The following is a 12,191-nucleotide window of genomic DNA, read 5'->3' as shown; positions in this document are numbered from 1 at the left end:
GGTGGCTATGGGCAGTCCTCTCAGTCCTGCTGTGGCTAACTTATTTATGGAGACTTCTGAACAACGGGCGTTGCAGACTGCCAGTAAGAGACCAGCCAGATGGTATCTGTAGTGTTGACAGATTGCCAACACTATGCACATTATTTAAGGGAGGCGGCCATTACGCAAGCAGGCGGACTTGATGGTCTGAAACAGGATACTCCATAAATGCTATAAAGAAAAGTACGTAGCTGCTGGAATACTTAACTTTAATCCACCATTTGTATACAGTGTTCTTGATGAGACATTTCATACGATAACTATCAAACTATCAATTGCTATGGCGCCTTGCTAGGTCGTAGACTTTGACTTAGCTGAAGGCTATTCTAACTATCTGCTCGGCTAATGAGCGATGCTTCGTCCGTGTAGTCGCTAGCAATGTCGTCCGTACAACTGGGGCGAGTGCTAGTCCGTATCTCGAGACCTGCCTTGTGGTAGCGCTCGGTCTGCGATCACACAGTGGCGACACACGGGTCTGACTTGTACTAAGGGACCGCGGCCGATTTAAAGCTACCACCTAGCAAGTGTGGTGTCTGGCGGTGACACCACATTCCTCCCCCGCAAATCGGCGAACGGTCGTGTTATAAGGCTTCCGCCCGCCGTGGGGAGGACCCCATGTTGACGTATGCGATGAGGTGGGGAGCCTAACAACAGGCGAGGCTGTGCCACCCGCACCCGGCCATTCGGTCCGAGGGGATCTAGGAAACGCCTGAAAACCTAGTCCAGGGTGCACGTCAACATGCGGTGTATGTGCCCGTAAAGAGACAGGAGGGGCCGAAGGGTCGACCTCCATTGCGTCGGGGTATCCGACGCGCGAAGACGCCGTGTGGTCCGGAGCGGGCAAGAGTTCCATGGCGGAGGACAGCTGGTCACGGGAAGCGATCGGCGGCGCGTGACCCAGGGAGGCGCTTGGCGGCTGCAGCGAAGCGTCCACTGCGGGCGGCGCCGGCTGGAGGACAGGCGGCGGTGGCGGAGGCGGCAGCGGCGCGTCGCCATGGGGCAAAATGGAAGGCATCGTCGGTAACACCTGGGGATGAGGCGAGCCAGTAGATGGGTCCCCAGGGCGCTGACCGGACGGCACCGTCGCTGAAAGCAGACGGGAAGTGGCAGAACCCGTGCGACGACAGAGGCGCAGCTGATTGAGATGCCGACGCACCTCACCAGAGGCCCCCAAAACCAAATACATCGCGCGGCCGAGGCAGCGAAGAATGCGCCCTGCGAGCCAACGCCGTGAACCTCGATAGGTGCGATAGAATACATTACGCCTGCAGCAAAAGCAGGAGTCTGCCGCTGCACAGGAACCTGATGCGGCGGACGCAGCAAAGACATCAAGGTTCGATGAGGACGACCGTGGAGCAACTCAGCCGGCGAGCGACCGTCTCGGGGCTGAGAGCGATGCGAAGACAAAGAGAGCAACAACGCGTCCTCCCGAGAATGTGACTCTTTCAACTTCAACATCTGTGACTTGAAAGTCCAGACCAATCGTTCAGCGGCACCGTTTGACTGAGGCGAAAACGGCGCGGATGTCAGATACCATTGGCCTGGCAGAGTGACTGACATTCTGCGGACATGAATTGTGGGCCATTGTCAGAAACAATAATCTGCGGAAGACCTTCAATGCAAAAGATAGCAGACAACGCTTGGATGGTGGCAGAGGACGTCATGGAAGACATCCGGACAACAAAAGGAAAATTACTGAAGGCATCTACCAGAACCAACCATCGAGCATTCCAGAATGGACCAGCAAAATCGATGTGCAAGCGTTGCCAAGGGGAAGTGGCTTTTGGCCATGCAAAGACTTTCCGCGGCGGTGCGGATTGTTGTTCGTCACACGCCGTGCAAGAAGAACACATATTCGTAATCGCAGCATCGATTCCGAACCAAGTACAGTGCTGACGAGCAAGTTGTTTCGTTCGCACTATACCCCAATGTCCTTGGTGAAGAAGCCATAAGACAGAGGACTGTCACGAACGTGGGACCACGACTCTGGACTGATCATTATCAGAACGCAACAACAAAACACCGTGTCGTACAAAAAGTCTCTCCTTATGAGCAAAAAATCGGCGAACCAACGGATCCTCGATCCGAGACTTTGACAAAGGCCATTGCGTAGCAACAAAACGCAAAACGGTAGCAAGGACCGGGTCAGCAGCTGTGGCCATAGCTACACGACGAAAATCAATCGGAAACGATTCGAGCACTTCAACGGTTTCCGCATCAATGAACATGCAAGCAAGTTCGGAAGAATCGAATGCTTTATCCTCAGCAACAGGCAAACGGGACAACGCATCGGCGTTTCCGTGCTTAGCAGTGGACCGATACAAGATATCGTAGCGGTACTGCGAGAGGAAAATAGACCAGCGAATGAATCTCTGCGCTGTACGCGGAGGTACAGGCTTGTTCGGATGAAAAAGCGATGTCAAAGGTTTGTGGTCTGTGATGATGGTAAAGTGACGACCATACAGGAAATCATGAAACGTAGTAACACCAAATATGAGAGCCAAAGCTTCTTTCTCTATCTGTGAATAATTTCGTTGCGCAGACGAGAGCAATTTTGACGCAAAGGCAATAGGGCGATCATGCGACCCATCTCTGTGCGCAAGCACAGCACCGATCCCGAAATCCGATGCATCTACCATCAACAAAAGGGGTTTCTGGGGATCGAATGGCGTAAGGCAAGTATGAGAAAGCAACACCGATTGCAACTGGCGAAAGGCGCGTTCGCATTCCGTCGTCCAGACGAACGGAACACCTGTACGGCGTAAGCGATGAAGCGGAGCTGAAAGGGAAGAGGCATTGCGCACATTCACTCACACCTTGTGATTCTAAATCGTTTAATGTTCTTGCGACCTCATTACGCAATGCGTGGGGAACATTGCGCGCTCGGAAAAATTTCGGTTGCGCGTTTACTTTCAGTTCCAAGTGTGCTTCATAATTCTTAGCGCAACCAAGGCCCTGTGCAAAAATGTCTGCAAATTCTTCACATAGCCGAGAAACACTGTCTGAAGGCACAGTCTGATTCACTGATAGGACCTGATTTACAATAGACAAGTTAAACAACTGAAATAATTCTAAACCAAACAAGTTCACTGCAGTAGAAGAACGAAGAATGTAAAATGACAGAAGTTTTGTTTGTCCCTTGTATGTCGCAAGAAGAGTGCACTGTCCTAACACAGGGATCTCCTGTCCTGAATATGTAGTGAGCTTAACAGTTGCGGCACGCAACGGAGGTTTGCCCAGTTGTTTGAACATGTCGTGATTGAGCAATGAAACTGCAGCTCCGGTATCGAGCTGGAATGGTATGACCTTGCCATTAAAGTCCAAATCTACAAAAAGTTTATTGTCCTGCTGGCGACAAGAGCGACTGTCTCGTGCAATTTGAACTGATACAGGTACAGCATCATTTGCTAATTGACGTGATTTCCGGCGACGTCGATGCACACTTTGCGTGGGACGAACACAGTCACAGTTAGAGACAGTGGCACTGGATGAAGTGGAATTAACTACATGAATGTCCATTGGCGAAGGTTCACGAGCCTGAGTGTCCTTGGTTCGATTCCGGCGCGAAGCAAAGGGCCTCGAATGATTAAGAGTGTCTGATCTGAGCTTTTTCTGGCAAACACTTTGAACATGTCCTTTCTTATTACAGAAAAAGCCAATAGCTTGGCGTGACGGGCAATGTTCACGCGAATGTCTAGTAGCACACCGCGGGCATGATTTCACTGCAGTTGTATGCTGGCGCGGCACACCTGGTTTAGAGCGTGGCGGCAGCTGCGTGGACGTGTGCGAGGGCAGTTTACCGGGCCGTGCAGCGCGCCCGGCGGCCCGGTTAATGTTACACACGGCTGGCGAAGTTGCAAATGATGCCTGAGCAAAGTCAAGCGTGTCTTGCCTATCCAATATGCCTATCACTTGTTGAAGGGAGGGATTAACTAGTTTCAAAATCTGTTCCCGTATACGAACATCAGAAACGTTCTGTGCAATTGCAAAATGGTTCAAATGGCTCTGAGCACTATGGGACTCAACTGCTGAGGTCATTAGTCCCCTAGAACTTAGAACTAGTTAAACCTACCTAACCTAAGGACATCACAAACATCCATGCCCGAGGCAGGATTCGAACCTGCGACCGTAGCGGTCTTGCGGTTCCTGACTGCAGCGCCTTTAACCGCACGGCCACTTCGGCCGGCTGTGCAATTGCATCATGTACCATTGTATCTGAATAAGGGAGTCCACATTCACACTCAAAAGCACAATCCCTTGTAAGGCCTTGCAATGTTGCAACCCACTCCCTATTAGTTTGACCGGCCGTACGTTTTGTACGAAAGAAAGTATACCTTTTTGCCACGACATTGACTGTTTCTTTGAAATAGGCGTCCAATGCCGACAAAATTTCATCGTAGGACAGAGTTGCTACGTCGCGTCGGGGAAATAATTTCACTATCACACGGTACGTTTGCACCCCTACACACGCCAATAAATGAGGCTGCCGCTCGTTACCTTGAATTCTGTAGGCGGCGAGATGAAATCCAAACTGGCGTGACCACTCGGTCCATGTCTCCTGCTCGGGGTCGTAGGGCCTAAAAGGCGGTGCAACTGCGAGTTGTGGCTACGGTAGCGGTGAAGCGGCGGCTGCGGCATTGTGTTGCAGTGCACGTTGACCCTGGACGAGCTGTCCAAGGGCATCCAATAACGCCTGCGTCTGCTGATTCTGCAAGCGATAAAATTCGGACAGTACATTGGGAGATTGTGGCGAAGCCATGACACAAGTAAATCAATCAAAGAGAAAGAAGGCGGTTTGTAACGTCGGCAGAAATTAGAGCAATACGAACGCGAAATCCTCTTTTTATCCCATCCTCGTCGCCATTTGTAGTGTTGACAGATTGCCAACACTACGCACATTATTTAAGGGAGGCGGCCATTAAGCAAGCAGGCGGACTTGATGGTCTGAAACAGGATACTCCATAAATGCTATAAAGAAAAGTACGTAGCTGCTGGAATACTTAACTTTAATCCACCATTAGTATACAGTGTTCTTGATGAGACATTTCATACGATAACTATCAAACTATCAATTGCTATGGCGCCTTGCTAGGTCGTAGACTTTGACTTAGCTGAAGGCTATTCTAACTATCTGCTCGGCTAATGAGCGATGCTTCGTCCGTGTAGTCGCTAGCAATGTCGTCCGTACAACTGGGGCGAGTGCTAGTCCGTATCTCGAGACCTGCCTTGTGGTGGCGCTCGGTCTGCGATCACACAGTGGCGACACGCGGGTCCGACATGTACTAAGAGACCGCGGCCGATTTAAAGCTACCACCTAGCAAGTGTGGTGTCTGGCGGTGACACCACAGTATCATTATGTCGATGACACGTTCGTAGTATGGAGCCACGGAACACAGGAGTTGGACGCGTTCCTGACACATTTAAACAGCATTAATCCGAAAATCCAATTCACTATGGAGACGGAAAGGAATGGGCAATTGAACTTCCTGGATGTGTCTGTGATTAAACGACGGGACGGAACGTTGGGTCATAAGGTGCATAGAAAGCCCACACATACTGATCGTTGTCTACACAAAGATTCAAACCACCACCCTAGACAAAAAAGAGGTGTAATGAAAACTTTGGTAGACAGGGCGTACAAACTTTGTGAACCTGTTTATTTACAAGATGAGATTGAACATCTACGGTCAACTTTCGAGAAGAATGGCTATTCTAGCAAGGATATAGATCGAGCACTTCGCTCTAGGCAGAGAATCAGGAGTAACGACGAACAACAGTCGTCCAAGGGCAAAGTTTTTCTTCCGATCACTAGTAAGGTCACAGATCGCATTGGGAAAGTTTTAGGCAGGTATGGGGTGGAAACTATCTTCAGACCCACTAGGAAAATAAAAGAATTTTTAAGGTCGGCAAAAGATGTACGACATCCTTTGGCTACACCGGTGGTATATAAAATTCCTTGTAGTTGTGGACGGTTTTACATCGGTACCACAAAGAGAAGTGTGAACACCCGTCATGTCGAACATAAGAGGAATTGCCACCTGGGTCACACGGATAAATCGTCCGTAGCGGAACATGTTTACCAGGAAGGTGATCATGAAATAAAATTCGGTGAGACAAGCGTCATATCAAAAACCTCGCATTATTATGCACGCTTGTATAGAGAGGCTATCTAGATTGATAAACATCATAATAATTTTAACAGGAAAGACGAAGGTGTTAAACTGGATAAAATTTGGTTGTCAGCGTTGCACCGCAAGCGTGACGATCGATTACTTTCAATCGAGAATGTTGGCATTACCAGAGACAATCTCATAGCCGACGCCACGTGATCGACAGTGGCGCCCTCTGTACCGCCTATATAATCAGCGCTTCCTCGAGTTCTCTTCGCAGTTCGCCGCTTTACCTCCGAGGATGTCTCCCGCAGTCGGAGACGAAACGTCAGGAGACAGTTTTATACTTCGACCACGGCCTATCAGCCCGGAAGTTTTAAGTGAAGACAATACCGGCCGTGAAAGCTTACATTGTATGATGAATCCAAGTTGTCAACTGTTCATGCTGGTGGTGGCTCCATTACTGTGTGTACTGTGTTTATATGGAATCGACCTGATGCTCTGGACCAACTGAACCTATCATTGAGTGGATATGGTTATTTTTGGCCTCTTGGAGGTTATTTGCAGCCATTAATGGACTTTATGTACCCTAACAACGACACAATTTTTATGGATGACAATGTGCTATGTCACCGGGTCACAGCTGTTCACGATTGGTTTGACAGACATTCTCGATAATTCTAGCGAATACTTTGGCCATTCAGACAGCCTCACACGAATTGCACCGAATATTTATGGGCCATAATCTAGAGCTCCGTTCGTTCAACAAATCCTGCACCGGTAACACTTACGCAGCTGTGGACGGCTGCAGAGGCACCATGGCTCAGTATCTCGGCAGGGGACTTTCAACGACTTATTGAGAGCATACCATATCGTGTTGCTGCGCTACTCCGAGCAAAAGGAGGACCGACACGATGTTGGAAGGTGTCCCGTGGCTTTAGTCACCTCAGTGTGTGTATTTTTAACAGCTCATCCCTAGGAAGTGTCTATGAATTTTCTTTCATGACCGGAATTAGCTGGCTTGGGCGCGATCTGAATATCCACCATTATGGCTAATTCACAGAGATAACTACTAATTGCAGGGACCGCTTGCTGAATTATGTAAGCCAGTGTGATTAAGGTAGGCGGATCTGATATATTTAAAACTCACGGTCGCAGAGTAATTAACAAAGCCATCTACTTCTAAATCGTAATATTTCATGTTCCCAATATTTGGTTTGAATCGTCAATGTAACGCGTGTGTTACAGAAAACATATTAGAGCGCTACTGAAAAACCGTCAGCACATCCTTTCAATGCAGGTGTCTAGTAATGTATTTATGTCGTAAGCTGTTTGATTTTTTGTCAGTTATTACAAATATGATACAGCGCAGACACTATGTACAACTGTTGTCTATTACTAAAGTTTTTAGTATTAAGGTGGTCACATGTGCATATCCAACTGAATTGCTTCAACCTAATATAGTTAATTTACTCTTATGATCATTACTTTACATGAAGTTATAGACATTATGATGTCGTATTCTACACTGTATGGTGATATTTTTTCTGTGTCCAGGGGCGTGGACGTGGTTCACTGTAACAGCAGCTATGTGCAATACGAATAAACCCACAAAAGTCAGTTGGTAGTGTTACCATCACACCTTGTTCCCATCATGGAGTTGTATAATGGGGACTGGAAACTACAAATTATTATGGTGTTCCTTTAGCTTTGGAGCGCACTGTTTACTGTTACTCTAATCTTCCAGTCAGCTGTGGCTATTGTTTACCTTGTCTGCCACCAATGTTGAAACATCTGAGTTGGTAGTTGATGGTTGGAGACACAACATAGTTGTGACAGGTAGTCTGCGAAAACTAATTAGTAGATACAGACCACTGATGGAATCGTGTACACAATTGGAGTTAACCCCTTCAACGTCAGTTAAGGCCTGAAGATACTGTACTGATGCACCGAAACTGGTACCATATAATAAATAACATCGTAAGGACGACTGTAGGTGTTTCATTTTATTACAATACTACGTAAGTTTCTGTTCGATAATTCGCATGCTTCACATAAATGTACAGCCACGGTCTGAAGATTTATAATATCCCTAATTTTGTAGGCTCCTGAAGTTGACAAATTGATTTGTGGAAACAGGTAAAGTATAGTCTAATGAAATTTATTTGCAGCTGGTGACTGAATTTTACCCCGAAGAAAATAATACTAAACGTGCTGAAAATTACAGTCATGAAAAATATACTTAATAAGATAATAGCCTGTGTGCTCCGGTACATATGAAAAGGGAAGTAAGAACAAAAAAGACGAACGCGGCAGGAAGTAAGTCTGCCTCCTCTAGTACGGTAGGCGAAGCATCAGCTCAGAGTTCCGTATTCAGCTGAACCCGCGTTACCCGGAATCGGTCGCTCGCGGCACCCACATCGCAAGGTACTGCATAGGTAACCATCTGATAATTACATTTCTGGAGCGGCTTCCCGCCAGCGCAGTACCCATCTGCTGAGCGCGGCGGTTTCCTGCTTATTTATTAACTTAAAAGCGGCGCACTTTCGCCGGCGCTAACAGCGCGGGTCTTGAGCGGCGCGCCGCTACCAATTTCGGCGCCATTCTCTCACCGCAAACCCGGGCCTCCCTCTCAAAAGGCTCGCTCCCCCCCTCCACCCCTTTCGCCTCCCCTTGCTCCCCTTCCCCACTGCCCCGTGGCGCCAGCCCAGCTCCGCCTCGGTGCGGGCGGGCGGGCTTAATCTTTACCTATCATTAATTTTTCTCATTATCTGGCTGAAACATTCAGCAGTATATTACGGCGCGCCTGCCCTCCTTCCGGATAATTCTAAACAGGGAGCGGCGGCGGGACTTGCCGGGGCGTGGTCTGGCCTCACGCTGCCGCCGCCGCCGACACTGCAGCCTCGAGATAGGGACGGCGCGCTACCCGCTGCCCGCTGAACAATGAAGTGTAACGCGCGATAAGCTATTAGAGCCATTTGTTTCGGATCCCGCCCTGGCTGCCCGTGAAGTTCCGTGGTTGCGGCGCTGGATTACCGAGCGGGAGACGCCGCCACCGCCGCCGCCGCCGCCATGGAGAGGGTTAGCGAGCGAACCGCTTACGGATAGGACCGTAACTCATCGGCAGGCACTCTGGTGAACTCTGGCCAGACGGCTTTACATGAGCTAATGTTAACACCGTCCCGATAGCACAAAAGTAAGAAAAAGGTTCTCGTGATAGAGACACGTGCCATTTAACACGTTACGTTACGCTACGCACGGATTAATATGTACGGTATGTTGTCACAGAACAGGAATGCGAGCCATAAAACTATCTTCTTCCACCCTTACGGTTAACATCCAAATAAACACAACGTTTATCCATTTTATCAAATTATTTACATGTTCAGCTTCCGTATGACAAAGGGGAGTACTAGCTACTTTTTATGACATTTGGAAACATTTCAGAAGGAATACAATAACGTAACTCTTTTCAGTCTTCGTAATGAAACATTTACGAAAACTACCTTTGCCAAATTGAAAATGTGAAATTAAACCCATGAATGCTCAGGACCCTTTATGTCATAGCGTCGTATGATTTTCACATATATGATTTATTAGTGACCACAGATAACAACCGTAACAGTTTTGTAGTTAGGTTTCTTTAATTTACGTCTAGGGTCAAATGTTTCAAATGGCTCTGAGCACTATGGGACTTAACTTCTGAAGCCATCAGTGTATAGAACTTACAACTACTTAAACCTAACTAACCTAAGGACATCACACACATCCATGCCCGAGGCAGGATTCGAGCTTGCGACCGAAGCGGTCGCGCGGTTCCAGACTGTAGCGCCTAGAACCGCTCGAGCACTCCGGCCGGCGTCTAGGTCACAAACTTTTTGTTAATGGATTACCGGTTTCAGTCTTTAATGACCATCATCAGATATGCAGCAAAAATGGGAAAAACATAAGTACACTCGCAAACTGTCTACAGCTTAAGACAAATACATAGTCGATAATGAAAAGCAGTACTAACAAAATCTACATTTGCGCGCTTTAAATATGAAGAGGCATACCTGTTTCATAAAAATAAAGTCCTAATGTACAGCAGCCGTAGTGGCATCGTCAAATGTTAAATGCGGAATCATCACTAGCATCGTCAAATGCATATAAATAACATCACATGCACGAGTCATGTTGTCAGGAGCACAAGATGTTTGTGTCGTAAGTTCACCAGATATCGCTAATGTCAGCATACATTAGTTTTCAATAATTAATAAAAGGGGGATACAATAGTTGAAGTCTGTAATAAGCTTATAGCGTATAAAAAGCATTACAGTAATAAAAAGCAATAAAAAGGAAAACACGACAAAAGTAAGATTGTTAAGAAGAGGAAGAGTTAAGAAACAGTGGTTGACATGTGCTGTAGTGACAATATTCTAAATAATGACATAAATATTAAATACTGTTGATAGTGCGCCGGGTAATATTAAACAACCATGAAACAAATCGCTAAAGGAGCCACAAATAAGAGAAAACATGGTGCTGCACATAATCAGCGCTCTCTGTTAGCGCTAGTCCCAGAATTCCGCACAGGCGGGAAGTGGTTGGAGGAACGTGACCGGCAGGGCCCCCCCCCCCCCCCCCCCCGTACCCTGCGGCACTCCGTTGCAAGAAAAAAATGATGAACTTCCGTAACAGTGGATGACCCACATTATCTGATTAATGCAGTGTATGAAATGAATAGAGAACGAACAAGAACATAATAGAGTCATGCTTAAAACGTATGAAAAAGAAGTAAGTATGTGAGGCACAAAATACTAGGTGAAATTATCAACACACTATATATAACAGAGGCGTACAGTGATTAGAGTAAAACATTGTCAAATAAAGCAGTGTAGGCATTGGTCACAATGTCATTTGGCTAATTAAGCAGTTTAGTTGAGTCTTTATTTTTTGCTTCATAAATTTCGAGCTTCTCTAACTAACTTTTTAGAGCACGGCCTTTTTCCACTCTGTGAAGAATACGCATACAATTCTCAATGCTCCCTATGGAATGACCAGTATTAGATAAATGCTGTTTCGTGGCTGTGACTGTTCTTTAAACCTTAAGTTAAAAGAGCAGCAATTAAATTAAAGGAAACTTATTACATATACAGGTCACTGTTTTTATACGACAATGTCAAAGCTTGTGGAAGTTTTGTAGTTGTCTGTTCTGAAAGGAGGTTTTCGCAGTAGGCCAACAATGACTCAATGGAACATGATATCGTACACCAAAAATGACCAAAATAAAACATATTTAAACCTCGTCATTGTTCATTAATAGAAATTTATTAATGAGACTTTACTATTACAATTTATCAATTTAATTAAGTAATCATAAAACGTAATATAATTGTACATGAAACGCTGCAAAACATTCGTAATGCGTATATAAGTTACATTTGCTATACGATTTTAGAGTTGTATTTCTACAAAACTCACATTGTCTTGTGACCTGACTAGTAAGAATAATATGTTGAGATACATGTTTTCTTACAGAAATGGGTACAGTCGTCCTCATTCGCCGCTGTGGCTGAAGCTGAGTTTTCGCATTGCCATATTTCTGGAAAAATACCATCCGAGTGGCACATGTGTTAGGCGGATCAGAACCTTGTTAGGTCACAGCAGTGTCGTTTTCGACACTTTGGCCATACAGGATGGATCGCCTGAAAACTTGAACCGCAAATATTGCGGAATGGGAAGTGCTATTGATGTGTTGTTTTTACAGAACGGATTGTAAGTCAAGGTCTCGTACTGTCAGGCGAGCTAACAATAATACTTATAAAGCGTATTTTTTGTGCAAAAATACACTTTTTAAATGGAAAAATGCCAATTGATATTAATAAGCTAAATGTGGGGTAAATTATGTCAGTGGTGTTGGTTGTAGGATTCTAATGCGTGTCATTTAAGAGACGTACTTTGCCATTCATCCTGCGTAGTTGCTAGGTACGATGTTGTTATGTTCGCTTACAGTGTGCTTGTGTGTTGCTTGAGTGCACTGCAACATACTAGTCAGTGTGT

The sequence above is a fragment of the Schistocerca americana genome, chromosome 4, assembly GCF_021461395.2.
Source record: "Schistocerca americana isolate TAMUIC-IGC-003095 chromosome 4, iqSchAmer2.1, whole genome shotgun sequence".
Taxonomy (NCBI): domain Eukaryota; kingdom Metazoa; phylum Arthropoda; class Insecta; order Orthoptera; family Acrididae; genus Schistocerca; species Schistocerca americana.
This window is presented reverse-complemented; position numbering follows the sequence as displayed.